Below are 22,461 nucleotides of genomic sequence, written 5' to 3'. Positions count from 1 at the left end.
CTGCTTCTCCACGCGCCCCCGAGGGCCATGGGCCACCCCTCTGGATTGCGCTGGTTTCCCGGGACCCCGCGGGGCGCGGCGGCAGGCGCACAGGCCCTGGCTGGGCGCGCAGGTATTTGCCGGGGGCGGGGCGCGACTCCGGCGTTTACGCGTCGCCGACCGAGCCTCCCTCAGGAAGGCGCGGCCCTTGCGATTTTTTTTTTTTTTTTTTTTTGGTGTCTAGTTTTTAATCTCACGTGTTTGCGTTTCCGGGTGGTGGTGGCGTAGCTGTCGGATGCTCACAGAATCGGACGCCACAGAATAAAGGGTTTAATTGGGTGTCAGGAGTCAGAGAGGAGGCACCAGCCTCCACAGTTTTCCTGGAAAAACCGGCCCCTCCCTTTGACCTTGCATCTTGGGAGAGGCGGATCCGATTCTCAGCAGTTCCCTCCCGCTCGGCGTCTTAGGTTTTGATTCATTATCCTCGTTCTGCAGCGACGGAATGCGGTAAAGCTTCTCTGTTGTACTTGTCTGCAAATGCAAGGAACGGACCTGCGGGTTGGGGCGCTGGCTTGCAGAACAGCGGGAAATCGGAACTGCCTCTCGGCCTCGGCTGCCACGCCGGGGCCGGGCGCTGTCAGGGGCTGGGAGGACCTGCTGCCCACCCGGCCGGAGGCTCCCCTGCCCTGGGGAGGGTGGAGGGAAAAGGTACCGGGCAGACCGTCTGCCAGGGTTCGGGGCGCTTCTAGCCCTTCGCACCTTTCTGAGAGCTGATTTGTGCCCGTGAACTAAGACTCCATCTGGCAACTACCTGCAGTAGTTTCTCCCCACATTCACGGCAGACAGATCCCTGCCTACCTTCTCATAAACTTCCGTATTAAGGAGCGAAGTTCCTCCTTTAACGTGTTTCCAGGACACGTGACCAGAACGCTGCCGGGCCTTCAGAAGGGCAGCGGATGGTACCACCGTGAGCAAGCCCCGGGGTCTGGGGCTTCGGCACCACAAGTTTGCATTCATGATGCCCGCGAGATCTAGGCGACTGTGAACATGGCATACGATAAATAAACTGTTATAAGAAAGAAAAAGATGAGACAGAGGAGGGTCATAATCCAAATGCCACCCATTCCATAGCACCTGCTGTATGCCAGGCACTGTTCTGGTTTCTCTACCTGTGCTCAGGTGTGTAGCTATCACCCTGCAGGAAGCCTAGGAGAGGCCCGAGGACAGAGGTGGGACTTCAGGGAACCAGGCTCGGAGCACATCCTCCAGGAGCCTGCAAGGGAGGAAGTGAGGGTCTCACAGTGAATCACTCAGAAGTGAGGAGCCTAAGACCCGGGAAGGGGAAGGTCCTCGTCCCAAGTCACAGACGAGCGTTATGCCCCATGTCTCTTAGGCGTAGTCAGGGGACTTAAGGGACCTCCGCTGGGGCCTGGATCCCGCACCAGCCCTGCGTCCTCAGCTCTGCCCTGCCCGACCCTGGGGTCTGACAATCCCATCTCCCAGCAGCGCTGCCTTGCCTCCACACTCACCCTGCTCCCTATCAGGGGTCGGTGGGCTGTGAGCCGCGCCCCCAGCGACCGTGCTGTGCCGTAACCCAGTGCAAAGTGGTGAGACCTTGTCCTTCGCACCCAGCCAGGATCTCCTGCTGAGAGCGACCTGCCTGCGGCCCACCTCAGTGAAAGGGTCAAGCCTCCCAGCCGATCTGCGCCTGGAATCGACCTCTTAAGTCAGCGTCACACCTGTGCACTCCAGGTAAGCAGCCTTGGGACACCCGCTCCCTCCCTGGCGCTGGGCTGTCAGGCTGGCTAGGTTCCCTGCAGTGGCATCCAGCAAAGGTCCTGCAGACGGGGGGCCCTTCCTTGCTGGCCTCTTCCGTGACTCTGCCTCTAGCCTGTGACTCAGATGAGCACTGGGTCCACTCAGCTCTGGCAGATCTCTGGGGTGCCTCTGTCACCACCCCAAAGGGCTGGGACCCTCTGTGCAAGTCTCACCATGTGTGAGGGACTCCCCCTCCCAAGTCTTCACCAGTACACTAGGTAAGCACTTGGGCCCCTTTACCTCTGACTTTTGCCTTTTTTTTTTTTCCTGATTATAAAGGAAATTCTAAAATTATAGAGAAGTGCGATCAAGACAATCAGTACTACCCCAAATTCACACCTGCATAGGTCACTCCTGCACGTGGATAGGTGCTGCTGTGGACTGAATTGTGTCCCCCGAATTCATTTGTGAAGGCTTGACCCCCCATGTGATGGCACTTGGAGGTGGGATCTTTAGAGGGAATTAGGGTTGGATGAGGTCGTGAGGGTGGGGCCCCCAGGATGGGATTAGTGCCCTTATAAGAGACATCAGAGAGCTTGCTCTGTCTCTTTCTCTGTCTCTGTCTCCCTCTGCCATGTAGGGATTCTGAGATGCATCCACATTGAGTAGTTCACCCCTTCTCTGAGGAGCCTTCCGTGATTTACGTGTTACAGATATTTTTTAAATTTTTATTTATTTATTTTGGCCATGCCATGTGGCATGTAGGATCTTAGTTCCCCGACCAGGGATCAAACCTACACCCCCTGCATTGGAAGCGTGGAGTCTTAACCACTGGACCACCAGGGAAGTCCCCAAATGCTTTTTTAAAGTTTTACAAGCGACTAATTTTAGACTTACAGAAAAGTTACAAAAATAGCACCGAGTTCTGTAGGTTCGCCTGGTGTTAACGTCTTCTGTGACATCTTCCTGTAGATCATGGTCAGAACCAGGACACCTCTACACTATTCACCAGACAACCAGCCTTCCTCTCATCAGTTCCCCACTGATGCCCTTTTTCTGCCCACCAGGATCCCAGCTGTTGTGCTTCCTTGGTCTCTTCCAGTAGGTGACCCTTCCTTAGTCTTTCCGTGTCTTTTATGACATTGATACTTTTAGAAACTATGTACTGACGTGTTGTTTTGTAAAATGCTGCTCAAATTGACTTTATCTGCTCTTTTCTCGTGCTGGGAACGAGGTGATGCATTTTTGGCCAGACCACCCCCACCCCCTCTGCCCCCCTGCCGCCCCCACCAGCGCCCATGTGCCTGTCTTCACGAACTGCGTCAGGAAGTCGCCGTGTCCACATGGCTCGTTGACAGTGATGTAGGGCTGCCTCGATGCTTTCTCCGTGTGAAGTGGCCATCCTTCCTTTCCCTGAATCCTCACTCACCAGTGCCGGTGTCTCGCACATCTTGCATCTGCATTATTACTGTGTGTTTGCTGTCAGGCCTCCCTTGTCCTTTCCTTTTTCATTGCTGTGGAATTCTCCTGGAAGGGAAAGGCGTGTCCTCTCCTCATGCATTTAGTGGATTTTTTGTTCCTATCTGTAGGGACACATGAATGATGGCTTTGCTCCATGGGTTAGAATCCAGTGGTAACAATATTTTGTCCAGCAGATGGTTCCAGCGCTGGCTTCAGGGACAACCTCAGGCTGCTGCTGGACTCTCTCAGCAAGCCCATCTTTTCTTTCTCTTAAGTTAAAGTATTTTTTTTCTCATTGTCTTACTTTCTGGAACTACAGGATGTTCCAGGCTTGGCTGGTTCCAAAACTCCTTGGTTTGTGGTTTCTTTCACTGAGTTTTTGTTTGTTTGTTTGTTTTTTAATGTTTTCCACCATTTCCTTGCTTCTGTGTTGGTTTTAAACATCTGATGCTAGTGTCGTTCTTTTGACTCTGTTGTTTTTGCCTGGAGGCCTTGAGGATTTTATCTTTATCTCTGGAATCTTATAGTTTTACTAGGGCTGTTTCAGAGTTGATTGGCCTGGATTTGTTTTTCTAGGTACCCAGTGGGCCTTTTGAGATGTGCAGATTCAGGTCTTTTTCTGTATATGGAAAGTTTCCGTGGATTATAGCTTTAAATATTAGCTTTGTTTGTGCCATTGCTTTGTTTTTCTTCTTTAGAGATCCTGAAGATATGAATACTATCCCTCCTCTGCTCATCTTCCCTTCTTTCTCTCTGACTCTTTACTGTTTCTTTATGTCACTCCCTTCTCTTGGTGTCTCCTGGCCTGGTCTTCAATCTTCGATGCTCCTTATTAGATTTTCATTTAAGTTTATCCTTCCTTGGGCACCTTATACCCTATTTCTCATTTATGGCTTTCTCCTTCTCCTTCTCCTTCTTCTTCTTCTCCTTCTCCTCTTCTGTGAATTTGATCACCTGTCTTTTCACTTTTCCCCACTTTTGGTTCACTTTAGTGTTTGAATTTCTAATTCAGGGTGGCTTTACACACCCTCAGATGGCTGTTTGAAGATGCTTAATTCTGTATGGATTTAGTTTTCTCCTGCTTCAGGTTGCTTTTAAACTGGGGGAAGTTGTACCAATTCTTTTATGTGAAATTTTGTTTCCTGATTTTCTCCAGTAGTCTCCTGTGGACTTTCTTTTCTTTTGTTTGTATTTATGATTTTGGGGTGTTTTACAAGATTCCTAGCTTAATGGCCCCCTTTTGTGTCATCCTGGGGACGTCCAGATGTTTTAGTGAGTTGTGTGTGTGCTGTGGTGATGGGGGTCTTTGTCTTGAAGACTGCATTTCTTTTTTCTTCTTTTCTCTTTCTTTACCTGGTTACTAATAGGAGTTTCTCTCTTCCTTTTTCCCCTTTTTCTCCTCAGAAGCTCTGTGTTTGGAAAGCTGACCTTTCAAATCATGCTGTCCTTTCACATCACTCTGGCCTCTTAACTTGAGTCTGTTAACTTTGAATAGCTCACTTGGCCCTTTATCTGTCTTTACATCATATGTCTGCCCTCCCCAGCCCACCCTGACGTCCACCTTCTGTATCAAGATTAATCAGCACATAAAATTGTGTCCATGTATGCTGTACAACCTCTTGATTTGATGCATTTATAAATTGAAAATGATTCCCACCATAGTAATAGCTACTGTCCCCATCCTGTTATAGTTACCATTTGTTTTCTGTGGTGAGAACATGTAAGATCTGCTCTCTCAGCCGTGCCGTGCCCTCTGATGGGGTCTGGGCCTTGTAGTTCTGTGAGCTCCCTTCCTGCAGTCAGGAAGGGGTTCCGTGTTGAAAGTGGCTTCCATCTTTCCAGTACCATCCACTAATCCACGCCAGCCCCGTCTGTCCTCCTGGCGCTGGGTGGGGCTGGGTGGGGCTGGGTGGGGCTGGGTGGGGGCTGGGTGGGGGCTGGGAGGGGCTGGGTGGGGGCTGGGTGGGGGCTGGGAGGGGCTGGGTGGGGGCTGGGAGGGGCTGGGTGGGGGCGTGAATGATGGTGGTCCCGGGGTTTGCTGGTTTTTCTCCCTTTACTCGCGGTTACTTGGAGGTTCTGCTACTCTGTCTTCGAGTAATGCCAAGGGTGTAGTTTGGCAAAGAATCTTTGATGTCGTGAAATTCTTTTGTGGAATTTAGCGAGGAGATTTTGGGGGGACTTGATTCCTGTACAGCTGCATTATCTCCCTGAGGAACATTCTTGTCCAAGTCTGTTTGTCTTCATTTCTTATGGAAATTCCTAGGGGTGAAGCTGCTAGGTCACAGAGTAGGTGTGTCTTGTTTTATAAGAAACTGTCAGAACATCCTCCCAGATGGCGGCACCATTTGGTATGAAAATTCCAGCTGCTCCAAGTGCGGCCAGCACTGGCGTTTGATCTTTTTCACTCTAGTCTCACTGGGGAGTGTGTGGTCGCAGCTCTTTGTGGTTTTCCCTTCCGTTTCCCTCGGTACTAATACATTGAGCGCATCTTTGTTGGGCGTTTGTATGTTTCCTTTTGTGAGGCGCGTGTTCATATCTTTTGCCTATTTTTATTGGGTTGTTTGTCTTATTATGATTGAGCTGTAGGTGTTCTTTATATATCCTAGATGCCAGCTCTTTGTCAGATAGGTCTTGCGACTATTTTCTCCCCATCTGTGTCTCGCTTATTCATTTCTAAAGTGGACCTTTGGATGAGCAGAAGTTCTGCATTTTGAGAAAGTCCAATTGATCAGGTTTTGTGTGTGTGTGTGTGTGTGTGTGTGTGTGGTTATTTCTTTTTGTGTGTCTTGTCAAAGAAACGTGCCCTCCTCCACGTCCCAGCCGTCTTCTCCTGCACATTCTCCCTGTGCCCTTCTGACAGGACCCCAGTAGTGTCGGACAGCCTCCTCGTGTTCTGGTCTGAGAGGCTCAGCTGGCCCGTGTCCTGCAGAGGCTGGAATCGCCACTTGCCCCGGGAGCTCCAGGTCTTTTTGGGGAAATGTTATCTGAAGCCCCACACGGCTGGGTGCTAGCGGAACTCATGGCTTCTGCATTGGTCTCGACTTTGTGTATTTTCAGAGGACAGCGCTAGAAACAATTTTAAGAGAAAATGCATTGTGATTTTATACTGAAAATTTTAATTCAAATTTAGGACTATAGATAATTATTTCTTTATTTTTTTATGTCCATCTTCTTTCTCTTAGGCTGAGATTCTTGGCTCCTAAGATGTTCATAAGATTACTTCTTTGCTTTATTCTATTAGTTTCAAATATCGATGTGTTAAGAGAGTATGGTTAGTAAAAAAAAAGTTTGATTTTTTTTTTTTTTTTTTTTTTGCGGTACGCGGGCCTCTCACTGTTGTGGCCTCTCCCGTTGTGGAGCACAGGCTCTGGACGCGCAGGCTCAGCGGCCATGGCTCACGGGCCCATCCGCTCTGCGGCATGTGGGATCCTCCCGGACCGGGGCATGAACCCGTGTTCCCTGCATCGGCAGGCGGACTCTCAACCACTGCACCACCAGGGAAGCCCCATCTTTGTCTTTTTAACCCTCTTCTCCCTCCTCTGTTGGTAATATTTTAAAAGTAATTTTTGATTTATGTTTCTACTTAACAGTAATATAGGCAAATGCATGTGTATTTCCACTTGCCCTGCGCCGTCTTAGGGGAAGGGGAACCTGCTATGAGCCCGTTGTACCGTTCATTGTGCTCACTTAGTACCAGGTCTCAGCATCGCTGTGCAGAGATGGCCCTCATTCTTGTCCTCAGCTGCCTAGCATTCCCCGAGGGGCTGGATCTTAACCTAGTCGACGAGCTCTCTGTCCACGAACATTTGGATTGTTTCCAGTTGAATATCCTCGTGCACGCATGCTTTTTATATATTTTCAAGTATATCTTTGACTAGGTTCTTAGAAGTGGGATTTCTAGGCCAAAAGGAAAATGACTGTGTACTTTTGCTATATATTGCCAAAATCCCCTCCCCAGGAGTTGCACTATCGTGTGGCATTCTACCAGCAACGCATGAGAGCCTGCTTCTCACAGCCTTGCCAACAGACAATGTTGTCAAACTTTTGGGGGTTTGCCAGGTAGGGGAGAAACGGTAAATTCAGTGTATTTTTATTTGCATTTCTCTTACCAGGAGTGAAGTTGAGCATCTTTTCATGTATTTAAAGGCTTTTTGCATTGTGTTTTGTGTGAACAGTTTATTCATAAGTCTTGCCCATTCTTTTCTTTCTTCTCTGGGGTTGTTTGGCTTTTTTCTTCTCAGTTTTCGGAAGTTCATTATATATTAGCCTTTGACCTATGATATAAGTTGCATATGTTTTCTCTATTTTGTCATTTATCATTGAACTTTGCTTATGGTGGGGTTTTCTTTTGTTGTTGTTGTTTTTCCCATGCAAAGTCACATACGCGTTTATCCCACCAAGCCTCCATCTCAGGGGGGACCACTCCGTTTTGAGGTGCACACTTGCTAGTGGTTTCTGAGTTCCCAGTTCTCAGAACCATCACACATCCTTTTTCCCAGGCTCACCAGCTCCTGCACGGTTTCTTAGGGGTTTGGTGGTGGTGGTTTGGAAGTAGTGGCTGGCAGAGTGAAGCTGGCTGCAAAGTCCCTCCTCTGGAGTCTGGGCTCCTTTGTGGGGTTTAGTGGTGATGCTGTGAGGCCCGGGGCTGGGTGTCAGGAAGCAGTTAGCCTCTGCAGAGACCTCCTGGCAGGCTCGCTTTGGGGATGCCCACTGTGACGGCACAGCCCCCGTAGGTAAGAGGCTGAGGGATCCTGAGCTCCCAGCCCCCGCCCAAAGCAGAACCCCCAGAACCCAGGGAGTGAGAGCAGGAGCCCAGCTGGGGTGCAACCGCTCCAGACACCACCTGGGGCAGGAGTGAGCCTCCCACTAAGCTTTGCGCACCTTTCTGACCACACAACCCCAGTGAAGCAAGACGGTTGTTGTAAGCCGGCAGGTAGTAGTGATCGGAAGGGAGGCAGCGCTTTGTCATGTTTTTGTGGAAGATGTTTTTAGTTTGGTTTTTGTTTTACTTTTCTGGTGGCTCCGTTTAGTATTGAGAGGAAATTTGGGGAGGTTCAAGAATGATGACAGCCATTTCGCCTCCAGCTCAGAAGTCTATTTCTTAATTTCCACTTAATGGCTCCATTGATGTATTTGGGTTGAAATCTCTTTCATTTTCTGCTTCCTATTTGTTGCGCCCTTTTCTTCTTTCTTGCCTTCGTCTGCATTGACTGAGGTTTTCCTCTCCTCTTCTATTTAAACATCGCATATTCCATTTTCTGTCATCTTCATGACCATCACTAAAAAACAGCAGACAGGGCTTCCCTGGTGGCGCAGTGGTTGAGAGTCCGCCTGCCGATGCAGGGGACACGGGTTCGTGCCCCGGTCTGGGAGGATCCCACATGCCGCGGAGCGGCTGGGCCCGTGAGCCATGGCCGCTGAGCCTGCACGTCCGGAGCCTCTGCTCCGCAACGGGAGAGGCCACAGCAGTGAGAGGCCCGCGTACCACAAAAAACAAAACAAAAGAAAAAACAGCAGGCAAAATTAACTTTTCAAGGCTGCAGTGAACCAGAACCCTCCTCCCAGGTAATACAAGGACTTGGGATACTCTCCATCAGTTTCTCCCTCTCCTAACTTTTATGTTTCCTTGTTTGGCATTTTGTTTCTAACTTGTTTACTTTGTAACACCACTAGAGATCGTTGTTAGTTCTTTACACTCACTTGTTTTTTCTAGTTCCTCACATATTTAGCACTTTTGCGGCCTCTCCGTGTTCTTCTGGCCTCTCAGGTCCCTTTAGAACCGTTCCCCTCTGCCTGAGGCGAATCCTTTAGTTTCCTCTGTTCAGTCCTGGCATCCACTCTCTCGGTTCCTTTTTTCTTTTTGGGGGGGTCTGAAAATGTCTTCCTTTCAAGAATGAGGTGGACTCTGCTCTGACTCGGGCTTGAATTCCTCTTCGGCAGGTACTTTTTAAAGTGCGTTAACTCCTTTATTCCGTTGTCTTACGGCTCTGCTGTTCTGATGAGAAGTTAGTCGTTAGTCTAACCGTCCTTCCTTTGAACGTAAGCTCTTATTCCTCCGGCAGATTTTATTATTTTCTCTTTGCCTCTGTTTCGTTTTTCCTCAGGTTTCATTATGATGCGTCTAGAGTTTGACTTACTTTGAATCTTTGGACGGTTGTCTTTCATCAGTTTCAGAGAATTCTCAGTCGCATCTGCAAATCTTGCGTCCACGTTTTGCCCTCGTTTTTCCTTCTGAGAGCCCTTCCCATCCTGCCTCTGCCTCGCTCCCCTCTCTTATCTCTGCCTCTCTCACCTCTCTTATCTCTGCCTCGCTCGCCTCTCCTTCTTGTGTGCTGCCTTTTCTATGCTCATTTCTGGGTCATGTTTTCTGTGTCATCTTCCAGTCACTAGTTCAGTCTTATGCTACGAGGTGTCCATTGTGTCTTAACTCCAGTTACTATATTTGTTTTTCTAAAGTGCTCTCTGTTTTATTCATGTTTAAGATACTACGTCTTGTCGTTTTCTACTCCATGAAGTTGTTTTCAAGCTTCTAACTTATTTCTTTAAAAACAATAGAACCAGACCGTGGGGAGGGGGGAGAAGGGGTCTCTGGGGCCTCTGCTCAGATGTGCTGTGAACCCAAAGCTGCCCCCCAAAGTAAAGCCTATTTAAAACCCAGCCAGGGTTGCTGTTCTGTGATCGGTAGTTGTTAATTCTGCGCTGAGGTCTGTGCGGGTCTCTTTCTGTTTTGTAAACTTGGTTCTTTCTCAGTTGTCGTGTCCCCTGCCCTCCCTGGTGTCATTAGCTGTCCTTGAACAATTGTCTGTGGGTTTCCCTGAGACCTCGGGTGAATGTGCTCTTCTAGGAGAGGGTCACACTCACGCCTGCCGGGCAGCTGGGGCACCTGGCTGGGAACCACTCCAGACCCCCCCTCTGCCCGGAGGCCCTCGTTCCCCTCTGGGCTCCTGCTGCGCTAGGACCGGCTGGTGTGCGCACTCCTCAGGGCTGGGCTTCCTGGGGCTGCTGCCTTCACGGCAGCTCTCTCTGCAGCCCCGTGGAGTGGGGTGGTGGATGCAGTGGGGGTGAGCACAGCTGAATAGCCCCCGAGGGTCAGCCCTTTGGTCCTAGCTTAGCCCCAGGAGGGTAACTGGTGGAACTCCCCACTGGAGCAAGTACGCCGTCCCGTCTTGTCCCCAGGAGGTGTTGGCTTTAGGCAAAGGCTGCCGTAGTTTTCCCATAATGCGCTCTCTCTCGTCCAGGCGGTCCCGGGACTGTGGCGTCTCCGCATCTTTGTTGCCTTTAGCTGGGAGGTGAGTGAGTGAGTTCTGACCCAACCAGCCCACCGTTACCTGAAAAGGAATTCTGAAACTCTTCCTCGCTCCCATGGAGCATTGCAGATGGCTTGGAGATGTTGGTTTCCGTCCCGGGTGGGGCAGTGAGCACACGAAGCCGCCTTAAAGTGGGGCTGCAGCCTTGAGGCCGCATTGTCACGAGTTCAAGGCCATAGTTGGAATGACCACAGGTGGACCAGGGAACCTTACCCTGTGAACTTGCAAGAGGGTGTGGAATGAGGTGTCCACACCCTAAAACAACTTCTCATCCCAGTGCCAGCGCCAGTGCCAACCACAGCTTGGAGAAACTAGCAGCGTTTCTGGGGAGGGTTCAGTTCATGTGAGGGGCATGCCTGGGAAAGGCTGGACACCTCTCTCTCTCCTGGTCACCCTGTCCACCAAGAATCTTAGAAGTGAGGGCATGCGGGGCAAGTCACCAGGGAGCTTCCTCTGTGGACAAGCTCAGGGAAGAGCTTCTCGGTTAATGTTTCTGGTACCTCTCATCCCAGGGGCTCAGGCCAACGCGGGAGGCCCTGCCAGCGGTTAGAGAGCTGGTGGACACAGGGCGGATGAGTTGTCGAGCTGACTGGGCCGGCGGGGCGTGGATGAGTCCAGACAGAGCCACCAGCGTGCAGCCCGATGAGCGCAGAAGCCCTGCAGAGCCGACACCCAAAGCCAGCTGTGAGTCAGGTAGAGGCAGGGCTGGCTGCAGCATCCACTCAGGTGGGGTCAGGGAGCTGAAGTCGGGAAGAGAGTTGAGAAAGGGCAGCACCCTAGACGGCACCGCGGGAAGCAGGCCGCGCCCCTCACTCCCAGCTCCCGGGCCAGGTCCTCCGAGGGTCCTGCACCCCACGTTCCCCCGAGGAAGGCAGGCGGACCCTCTGGGTGTGTTGCAGGGCGTTGGCTGCTTTGAGGCTCGCTGGGGCAGATTTCTTGGGACTGCTGGTGTCTATTTAGTTCGTTCTGTTTCTCCTGGAGCCAGAGCAGCAGTTGCGCAGGTTGGACTCTTAACTGGGAGGTTGACGCGGGTTCTCTCTTCAGCGGGGGTGGTGCATCGGTGAGCACGTCCGCAGGGTGTCGTGCAGAGGTTGCACGGCTGTCCCCACAGGCCACGCGCACGGGGGCGACTCGTCTTGCGAAGCAGTGCTCAGGGCAGTTGGCTTGCGAAGTGGCGTGAATCAATTAAAATCCAACATCTTTTTTTTTTTGGCAAGATTTGGGAGGGAATTAAAGCAGCCTTTGCCAAGAAGCCCACAGGCCGTGATGACGTCAAGTCTGGAAGCAGATGGAAGGAAGGTGAGCGCACCTGCGGTCAGCAAGCTGGTGTGCCACCGGCAGGTCCGAGCCGTGAACTGCCCACCTTGCTTTTAATTAATGCCCACTCTGGCTTCACTTTTTCTTTTTTCTTTTTTTTTTTGCAGTACGCGGGCCTCTCACTGCTGTGGCCTCTCCCGTTGCGGAGCACAGGCTCCGGACACGCAGGCTCAGCGGCCATGGCTCACGGGCCCAGCCACTCCGCGGCATGTGGGATCTTCCCAGACCGGGGCACGAACCCGTGTCCCCGGCATCGGCAGGCGGACTCTCAACCGCTGCGCCACCAGGGAAACCCTCACTTTTTTTTTTTTTTTTAATACCGTCTGAACTTGGGACCCGGGTCTGCAGGAGGGGAGCGAGCTGCTCCCTTGTTCTCTCCCGCCAGGGTCTGCAGCCCATGCGGTCCCTTGTGCCGCCCGACACTGGGGCATTGAGGGACCCAGCAACTGGCCTTCTCCCCTTGGGGTCCCGGCCCTCAGACCCCTCCCCCTCGTCCTGTGCCAACATCCCCTGGTGGGATGGCACCTGCCTCTCTCCCTGACTCTCCGTAGCACGTGCTCGTAATTCAAGCTGAATTTTCCGCCGGGCGCCGTCAGCTGCAGCAGTGGGTCGGCAGCGCCCTGGCTGATGGTCCTTGGCCAGTGTCGCCTGCTTGTTTGTGGGCAGTCAGTGTCTGTCTTTTCAAAGCCTGGCTCGAGCGCGAGCATCTGAGTCCAGTCCGGCCTCGCTCCTCGTGGCCAAGGTGGCTCCGGGCCTCTTCTCTCACCTCCGGAGCCCAGGTGTGTGCTCTGAAGAGCGGGTGCCGCTGGCCGGGCTCTCGGGGTGACGGCGGGGCACGCCCGGCTGCTCGCTGGGTCCACGCTTGGTTCAGTCAATCGCAACTATGGGCCGCCCTCCCCTGCTCCTCGTGTAGAGAACCCTCTAGAACTTAAGTGTCTGTACCCCTGCCAACCTCACGAGAGCCCTCAGAGAGCAGACTCGCAACCCGGGAGGGGGCCCGACCCGGTGACTGTGTTCCTTGGGGAGAAGCGGGAGGGATAGGGTCTTCCTACTGATGCCACCAACTGTGTTCACGCGACTCTCAGCACATGGCCGGGCTCTGCCCACGCGCGTGTGCAAAGACCAGCCAGACTGTGTGCTGCCCGCACCCGTCCTTCCCTGTAACAAGGGAGAGGAACTCGTATAAAAAAAACAACAAAGGGACACTTCTTTGAAAAGCAGCCGATAAAGGGACTTTCCTGGCCGTCCAGTGGTTAGGAGACTGCGTGCTTCCACTGCAGGGGTCACGGGTTCGATCCCTGGCTGGGGAACTAAGATCCCGCAAGCCGTGCAGCGTGGCCACAAAGCAAAGCAGAGAAGCAAAAGCAGCAGATACAGTAAAAAACGCAGTTCTGCTGATGGCTCTTCCCCAGGAGCCGTTCCGGACCGGCCCTGCTTCCTCTGCCGCGTGCAGCGCTCGGAGGACCGAGCCCGTGGTCGGTGCCCGGCTGGGCCAGAGCCCATTCACAGACCCCCAGGCTGGTCCCCGCCGCTCGCGACGCGAGAGCAGATGTTCCAGGTTGCTGCCCTGAAATGGGCTGACTCTTCAGGCCTTGGCCGCATGGCAGTTCCTGTAGCTAAAAGCTCTCTGAATTGGGGAGAATCCCTCCGTGCAGCATATGTCCGACCTGGGCCTCATCCCCTGGAGCCGGGGTCCCCCGCCTGCATGCGGTCAGGGGCTAGAAGGGGGGCAGATCCCCGAGGGCACAGGGGCTTCACAGAGCAGGTGGTGCAGGCTGGAGGCTCCTGTCTGGGAGGAGAGACTCTGGTTGAGCCTGGCAGCGTGTGGAGGGAGGCGGGCTGCTGGAGGGGCGTCCACGGGGGTGTCACTGTGCAGTGACCTATTTCCACGCCTCCTTCCGGGACGCTTCCTCCAGCTTTCCACCTGACTTTGCATAAGCTCTCAGGCTTCAGCAGGGCAGCCTGCAGACAGAAGGCGCTCCCAGCCCGGGGGGTGGGCAGGGGGGCTGCTAAGACGAATGGGACTCTGGGAGGCTGCCGTGGTCCCTGGCAGATTGGGACAGAGGCCCTTCCATGCCCGAGGACGCCGGTCTCTCCGAGGGTGTGTGACCAGGCCGCTCCGCTGCATAAACGCAAGTCAGCATTGGGCTGGTCGGTACAGTTTTCCGCGGCGTTCTTTGGCATCTGTGGAATGGGTCTCTCACGCATCAGTCAGTCCTGTATTTTCTCAGCACTAAGTTTTGATCTATTGACGGTCTTCTCAGGGTCTCTTGATGTCGGGTTAAGGTACATGGGTGCCCCCCTTCTGCAGCGGGTTCTGTCGGATTTGGGATATCACGTTGTGCGGCAAGAAGGTGATGCCTTTAAGTGCAAACGGGATTCAGGGACGTGCAGTGAAACCGCCATTCGCCGGCACCGGAGCAGCGGTGGGGATCCCACCCCCCTTCCCCCGCACGCGTGTAGGATGCTGGGGCCTTCGCGGCGTCTGCCGGGCCCACCAGCATGCTGCCTGCGAGACAGTGGACGTGAGCTGGTCTGAGGGCCGTCAGGAGAGAAGGTCCCAAAGTGTCCACCATGGGGAGAGCAGGAGGGAAGCCCAGCCTTGGGCGAGGCCCCGAAGGACCGCTGCTGCCCCTCCTGCGGGAGCAGATGGCATGGACCCCCGCTGCGGTGGGGTTTAGGAAGAAGGCTCGGGCCAGGTCAGCAGCCATGTGTCAGCTCCCAGGCTTGGCCGACTGTCGGTGAGCAGACTGCATCCAGCTCGCTGGAGACCCCGCCCGGCCACGTCTCAGGTGCTCACGACCCTTGGTGTGACCGAGGGGGCCGTCGAGGCAAATCATGTGGCACAGCGGGCCCACCTCTGGTGCTGACTTCCCCTCTGGTTGCCCATTGTGGCGGGGCTGGGGGCATCCCAGGCCTCTGATTGACCTTCCCAAATGGCCGGCCTGCTCCTCCATCCAGGAACCTGTCACACAGGCTTCGTGGCTGCCGAGGATGCCCGTCATGGCTCTGCACCTGGGGACCCAGGATGGCGTTCAGGGTCCTTTGGCGTCAGGGTCCCCTCAGACCCCACATCCGCAGCCTCCCCCGGGGGTCACTGTGGTCGACAGCTGCGGGCCTCTGGGGAGGCACTGGGGGCCGTTTATTCCTGATCCTGGTGGCGATACCCCGTCATCACGAGGGCCGGGGGTCTGGGACGTGTCTTAGAGCTGGTGACCGGTGACGAGGCAAATTCCTCCCCCATGGTTTCTGCCTTGTGAGCACCAGCTCCCAGTTGTGTTTCAGTTGTGCCCATCTTTTCACGGCTGAGCGGTATCCCATCATATGTATATGTATAAACCACATCTTCTTTATCCACTTGTCCACCTGTCGTTTCCTCTGTGCAAAGCCACCTTGCTGGCTAACTGCACAGTGCCTGCAGTGACCCTGCTGTTCCCACCACCCACCGCCCCTTGTCACCATCCACCACCAATGAGGCTGCTGCACCCGAGGGCCCGTGTCCACCAGCAGTGGGGCACTTGCCCTGCTGGATGATGAGCAAGCCACTTCCAGAATCCCACCCCGGGCTCCAGAATCCCACCCTGGGTGCCAGAATCCCCCCGAGGCTGCCGTCCACGGCCGCGGCTGGAACCAGCTCTCTGGGATGAGATCCTCCCCCCCCAAGGCAGCCCCGGGACAGGGCCGTGTGTGGGGCGTGTATTTTAGAAGGGATCCCAGGGAACAGGAAGGGCCGGGAAGGACAGCCAGGGAAGGGGCGCGCAGGGGCACCACATGGGGGCTGCTGGCAGCTGGTCACGGCTGTGCACACTTCTGGGTGGACCCCCCTGGAGCCGAGCTGCGGGAGGATGGACAGAGGGACATGCATGCAGCAGGAACCCCGCGTCGCCCGGACGCTGCCTCGCTGGCTTGTCTCAGGACAGAGGGGACAGAGCACAGCACTCGCACCCCCGCTGGCACGGTGAGCTGGCACTCACCCTCCCGGCCATTGCGTGTGGCCTCCCCGGCCTGTCTGTGGCCTCACACGAGGCCGTCTCTCCCTCTTCCTCACGCGGCCGGTTGTGGGCCCTGGGGCTGGGCACCCATGGCGGGAACAAGGGCAGCTGTGTCCTGTGTTTTTAATCCCATGAAAAGGGCGTTCTGTCCGGTTCCAGCCTGGGACAAACGCCCACCTCACTGACCGGCCTGAATGCGCCTATTCTTTCCTGTGGCTTCGGACAAACGCGCCCATTAGCGCCGAGCACAGTGGTGCTGTGTTCAGCGCACGGGTTGGTGGGGGACCTGCAGCACAGGGAGGGGGTCGCGTGGCGCCCCAGCAGGAGGACCACGCTGCGGGCCGCTCTGGGCCAGGTAGGGGTTCCATCCTAGCACCTGCGTGTGAGCCCCGCCTCCACCCTTCCCAGGTTATTGATTGAGGGCCCAACGCAGGTGCCTTGGGGCTGCGTGACGGCGAGTGCACCTCGTGGTCTGCTGACGATGGGATTGGGACCCTTGTGAGAGCAGCAGGCCTGTGGGCGTGGTCAGGGCCTGGGTGCAGATTGGGAATGATTTCAGGTGCAAGGCTGCTTCCACCTGGTGAAGGATCTGCTCAGCATCTGTGGGTGAAATGCAAACTGGGGGCCGAGGAGTTAATTTCTGATGTTGCGCTTGACAGGGACTCTGGAACGAGTTAACGCCCCGGGTTGTGTTACCTGCAGGGAGGGCACAGGTGTGCCGGGGCCCCAGGTGCGCGGTGTGCGTGGCCTCGTGAGGGCGGAGGGCGGCGAGGCTCAGGTCAGCGAGCAAGGGCGCTGCCTCCCCGGGGACGGAGGCGCCCCACACGCGCTCAGGAGGCGACGCTCAGAGACGCTGGACCCACAGGTGAAGCCGCAGAGATGCTCCCTGCCGTCCTCCTTGCGTGCTCCGTGTGTCACATGGGCTTTTATGTGGAGGCGTGTGTGGAAGGACTCATAAAACCAGCCACGTGAAGCAGTGGGGCGGGGACACACAGGTTGCTGGAAAGACACGTTTGGTCCCGATGGGAGGAGCGCTTGGAAGCAGAACTTCAGCCCTGAATTCCACCGACGAGCCACCGGTCCAGCTCCAGACGACCCAGCCTCTGTCTCGTGTCATGGCTCAGCTGCGGTGCCCGTGCTAGAACATTCTTTGGTTCTGCTGGACCTCCCCGCAGGAGGGGGCAGAGCCCTTCTTTCCCAGCCAGCTCTCTTCTGGAGGCGTCTGGTGCTCTGGGGCCCGGCGAACAGAGAGGTCGGCGTCCCAGGAGCGGGCCGGGTGGTGGCCTGGGTGAAGCGTCCCCTGGCTCACCCTGGGCCCGCGGAGGGTGCGTCTCGCCTTGATGTGAGCTGAGATTGGCCAGGTCTTCCTCCTTCCTGGAGGGAGGTTTACTGAGGATGAAGGTGTGAATGGTCACCTGTCCAGGTCAGGAGGGACCTTGAAAACACCAATGTTCATGTATTTTGAAGGAAAGCCGGTGTTGTACGCGGTAACTACGGCCACACGCGGGTGATCAAGCTGTCCTGGGGAGGAAGCAAGGGGCTCCGGCCTCCGTGTCTGTCCCTCCCAGTGGGTCTGCGCTGTCCCCTCCCCAGGCCTGGAGGGCAGCCCCTCAGGGGGTCTGACCTCAAGGATGGCACTGGAGCTGCGCGGTCTCCAGGAAGCTGCAAGAGGGGCCTCAGGATGGGCGTGGCGGCCGCAAGTTTGCCGCAGGGCAGAGGCAGGTGGGCAGTCGGAGCTGCGGCTCGGAGCAGGGGCCCGGCCGGGGTTCCCAGGCTCCACCACTGCCCGTGCATCCACTCTTCCTGCCGGGCTCACGCACGGGGCTCAGATTCCAGGAGAAAGCTGACTTTACCTGGAGAACCAGAGGGTATTGGGAAGTGGACATTTTTTTAAAGCTTTTTGTGTCAGGGTAGAGCTGCTGCTTAAGAAGTAAATGGAGTTGCTGGCGAGACAGCCAACAAAGATAGAGACTCTCTCCTTCCCACACGCCCTAGAATGCAGGATGGAAGTAACCGGAATTCTCCCCAGCTCATTTTACAGGGGAGGGTGGGAGGGAGGGAGAGGGAGAGAAAGGAGGGAGGGAGAATGGATCTGGGAGTCAGAAGAGAAGGCTGCCCCCTGCCCCTTCCCGCTCTCCCGGCCAAGCTGGGAGCCATGGGCTGTGGCTACTGGTGGGAGGAGGGCTGCTGTCCCAGGGCCAGGGGCCCGCACCTTCATGCCCACGTGGGATAGGAAAGAGGAGGCACGACTTTGCTGGAGGAACTGGGACTCGGCCTTGGCGCAGTGCTCAGACCCCTCCTGAGCGTGGACCGTAGCACCCACCAGCACCAAGAGGTGACCGGGGACCGTGTCTCTGTCTGCTCCCTTCGGCTGCGGAAAACATTTTAGGGAGAGTTGGAAGAGCCAGGTCTGTGCCTCTCCCTCGTTTGAGGCCCAGTCAGGAGGAATGGAAAGATGGGTCCAGGCAGGTGATCCTGGGGTGGGGTGGGACGGAAGCAGACACCGGCCAGCTCCGGAAGGACGGGGAGAAAACACTGCGATTATTCGAACAGATGCAGGAAAAGCGTTTGATAAATTGCGATACCCATTCACAATTTAAAAACAAACTGTGCGCTTAGCAAATTTGCAACGCGGATACATTCTTTAACCTGATAAAGGGAACCTACCAGAATCCTGCGGCAATGTGGTACGTGATGGGGGACCAAGCCCTTCTCCTCAAGAAAGAACACAAGAGGAAGATGCAAATATCATTACTTCTCCTTAACAGTGTATGGAGGTCGCACCCAGCACAGGAACGTGGGAGAAACAGTGTGAAAGTATGAAGATGGGAAAGGAAGAGACAAAACTGCCCTTCTCAAGAGAATGCAGAAATGAACCACTATTGGAACAAATGAAGTTTCAGCACGTTGCTGGCACAAGGTCAATATAAAAGAATCAAGTGTTCCTATCAGCCCTCGTCCTGCTGGTTATGTGACGACAGTGACACTAACACACAAATGCCTTTCATGATAGGAGTGCAAATACTTGGCACCCAAGGGATAAGTGTGTCAAAAGTTGTGCAACACCTGTTGGAGAAAATGATACAGCTTCCTTGAAAGACACTTTAAAAAGCCTTAAGTGGGCTTCCCTGGTGGCGCAGTGGTTGAGAGTCCGCCTGCCGATGCAGGGGACACGGGTTCGTGGCCCGGTCCGGGAAGATCCCACATGCCGCGGAGCGGCTGGGCCCGTGAGCCACAACTACTGAGCCTGCGCGTCCGGAGCCTGTGCTCCGCAACAGGAGAAGCCACAGCAGTGAGAGGCCCGCCCGTGTACCGCAAAAAAAAAAAAAAAAAAAAGTCCTAAGTAAGTGGAGGACTGTACTATGTCCACGCACAAAAAGACTGCGGCACCTTACGTCCCTGCCCCAAGCGCACAGGCGTCTCGTTTCTCCACGTCCGCGCCGGCACCGTCGTGTCTGCTTTATGTGTTTTTAGTGGCCATCCTGATGGGCGTGAGGTGGTGTCTGGTTGCATTTCCCTGATGATTCGTGATGTTGAGCATCTTTTCACGTGCTTATTGGCTTTTTGTCTTCTTTGAAGAAATGTCTATGCAAGTCCTTTGCCCATTTTTTAATCTAGTTGTGTTTTTGTTGTTGAGTTTTAGGAGTTCTCTCTATATTCTAGATACTGATCCCTTATCAGATTTGATTTGCAAATATGTTCTCCCATTTTGCGAGTTGCCTTTCTACTCTGTGGATAGTGTCTTTTGATGCACAGATTTTTGAAAATTTTCATGAAGTTCAATTTGTCCATTTTTTTCTTTTGTTACCTGTGCCTTTGGTGTCCAAGAAATCATTTTAAAGTCCAATGTCGTGAAGCTTTTGTCCTATATTTTCTTCTAAAAGTTTTATTGTTTTAGGTCTTACATTTAGGTCCCTGCTCTGTTTCGAGTTAATTTTTGTATATGGTGCGAGGTAAGGTCCAACTTCATCCTTTTGCATGTGGATAGCCAGTTTTCCCAGCACCCTTTGTTGAAAAGTCTATCCTTTCTCTAATGAGTGGTCTTGGCACCCTTGTCAAAAATGATTTGACCACGTATGCGAGCTCCCTATTCGAGTCCGTTGGTCTGTGTGTCTGTCTTTAGTTCACACGCTTGCTTTTAAAAATGGAAATGAAGTCATACCATACACATTTTACAGCTGGCTTTTAAAAAGCTTAACACTGTGTTGTTTATGTGTCTCCGTGTCAGTACGTACACTCATGCCACGTTAAAGAGCGCCGTTGTGTTGGGGTTCACGTGTGTCCCTTGTTTCTGTAAATACCTGTTGGACATTTAGGAGGCTTCCAGTTGTTCACTGGTGTGTTATGGGCAACGTTGTCATAATTATCCTTAACTGAGTTTTATTTAAGGTGCTCAGAGCAGTGCCTGGCACAGGCTAAGTGCTATAAATGTATCTGCTAAATAAAACCTGTACAAACGCCAATACGCTATCACTTCCTCAGGATACATTCTCAGAAGCCACGTCTCCGGGTTAAAGCACACGCACTTTCAAAGGGTCACCACCTGCTGTCTCCCTCTCACCTGCGTGGAGCTGCCCTGAGATGGGGCCAGGCGTGGGGCCTGAGCAGACCACACAGGGTGGGGGCGTTCTCGTGTCAGGGCCCAGGCGTGCCCCTTGCAGGGTTTGGATCTTGGTCTCCAGAGCCGCAGCCCTCTCCCCATCCCCAGTTTGCATCCCGGCTCCAGCCCCTGCCAGTGGGGTGATCGTGGGCAAATGTCCTGGTCTCGTGGGACCTCGGTTCCCACACTCCCGTGCGGCCTCAGCGTCTGTCCTGCAGGGCAGTGTGTGCAAGGCCCCTGCACCCCAGTCCTGTCTCCTTGACCAGTCAGAGCAGCTGGACTCTGAGTGCCCTGCAGCTTGGAAGCCACGGAGAACCTGCCTTTTCTAGAGCACCGGCGAGGTTGCACTTTGCTTCTCCGGAACAGGGTCATTACGGAATATGGCTGAAATGACGGAGGGCGAGCTCGTGCGCTCGTCTGTCACACTCGTGCTGGCCGTGTTTGATTCATTTCTGTGTTTTCATTCTTCAGAGTTTAATGGATACTAATGCCTTCTATCACCTCACCATTAAAACAAAAATACCCTTGAAGTGGAAGTTCACATTACTGACCTTATAGCTACATGGATCCAGAGGGGATTCTCTAAGGGAAAGGGGCCAGAGTGCCGTCCTGCAGTGCCGGACACGGAGGGGAGCGTCGTGGGCAGAGCCGTCAGCATCACCTGTCCGACCTTCACTTGCCTTTTCCTGGAGGATGTGGCCAGACCAGCCGAGTCCAGGTTTCCCTCCCGTGTGAGCACAGAGAAAAGCCGCTTTCAGATTCCCATCTACATGGCATCGCTTCCCCCCGGCCCCGCCCGCGTCATCCCCACAGCCTCTGAATGGAGCACGCCCTGCGCGCGGGTAGCATCTCCAAGCTCCGGCTCCAGCTCCAGAGAGCTTAGCGATCCTGCTTAGAAACGGCCGGGAGCTGGCCCCTCCCCCTGGATGTAGTCACCTTGTGGTAAATTCCATCTGAAAAGAGGAGCTGAGCGCTTTGCTGAGTCACAGAACCCTCAGAGCTGATTGCACAAGCCGGGCTGAGCGCCGAGGAGCTGAGAGCGCTTCCCAGGGCCAGATGAAGGCGGAGGAGCTCCGGGCGTAAGTGCTTCGCTTTCGGACGCTGCAGGGCTCTGCTGTGTTCAGCTGGGCCTGAGGGCTTTTTGCAGGGGTTTATCCCATTTGAATTGGCTTCTGCATTCAGTGTGCGCACAGATGTAGCCGGAAAGTTCACAGGGGCGGGGGAGGGGATATGTTATCTTACCTGTGCAGAGGGCATCACGGAAGAAAGTGTTCCATCTGCCTTTTGTACGTTTGTGCTCCCGAGTGCTTTTGGGGGAGGGCTGGGCCTGCTCCCTCAGGGCACTAGGCTTCTCTTCTTAAACACGGGGTTTCTTTGATCCACGCTCAGAGCTGGAGGCTGTCCTCATGGCAGCTGTGGGGTGGAGGGATGCTGGCTGTGCCCGCCCTTAGTGCTGGGTGCGGCGAGCACCCCGGGCACAGCTGGGAGGCCCCGCCGGCTCCCTCGTCCTGGCTGGGGTGGGGTGAAGGGGGTTCCTGGGCCCTGTTTTCTTTTTCAATAACAGGTGTGTTCACGGCTCCCTCCTGCCCTTTGGAGGGATGCTGTCTTCTCTTTAAAACTTAATCAAGAATCACAGTCTGTCCATTGACATTGCTTCTCACGCCAGGAACTCAAGTGTTACAGCTTATTATCTGATTTCCAACGTTTTTCCTTGAAAGAAGCGGGTGTTACTGCATATTGTGCCTCGGTGTCTCCAGTTCAGAGAAAGTCAGAGGTTGATTGGGGCTGGCAGGGTTTGGTGGGAAGAGCATCACAGGGAATTTGGTCAAACGTAAACTGTTTTGATGTGTATTGAGTTGTGAATGCGGCTCCCTGGGAGGCTGTGTAAGTGGGGCTACAGCTGTAAATACTGTTGCCGTTGGTTCAAAACCCAAGTTGTAGATTTGAGGATATTCTCAGGAGATCTAAGCCTTTGAACAGATCAGTTGTAAATTCTAGCCTGGTTCCCGAGGGGCGCAGCACAGCAGAAAAGGAGAGCTGGCCATGG

At 54.3% G+C, this 22,461-nt stretch overlaps 1 protein-coding gene across 1 annotated transcript in view; it reads left to right on the top strand.

Annotated features, from left to right (window-relative positions):
* Positions 1–22,461, top strand: part of JAKMIP3 (Janus kinase and microtubule interacting protein 3) — a 105,628-nt gene that overhangs the window by 576 nt on the left and 82,591 nt on the right. The window contains 1 exon segment of the mRNA XM_079899218.1: positions 1,612–1,731. The gene's annotated coding sequence lies outside the window, so the exon portion shown is untranslated.

The sequence above is a fragment of the Stenella coeruleoalba genome, assembly GCF_951394435.1.
Source record: "Stenella coeruleoalba genome assembly, chromosome: 16".
In the NCBI taxonomy this organism is placed as follows: Eukaryota; Metazoa; Chordata; class Mammalia; order Artiodactyla; family Delphinidae; genus Stenella; species Stenella coeruleoalba.
This window is presented reverse-complemented; position numbering and strand designations above follow the sequence as displayed.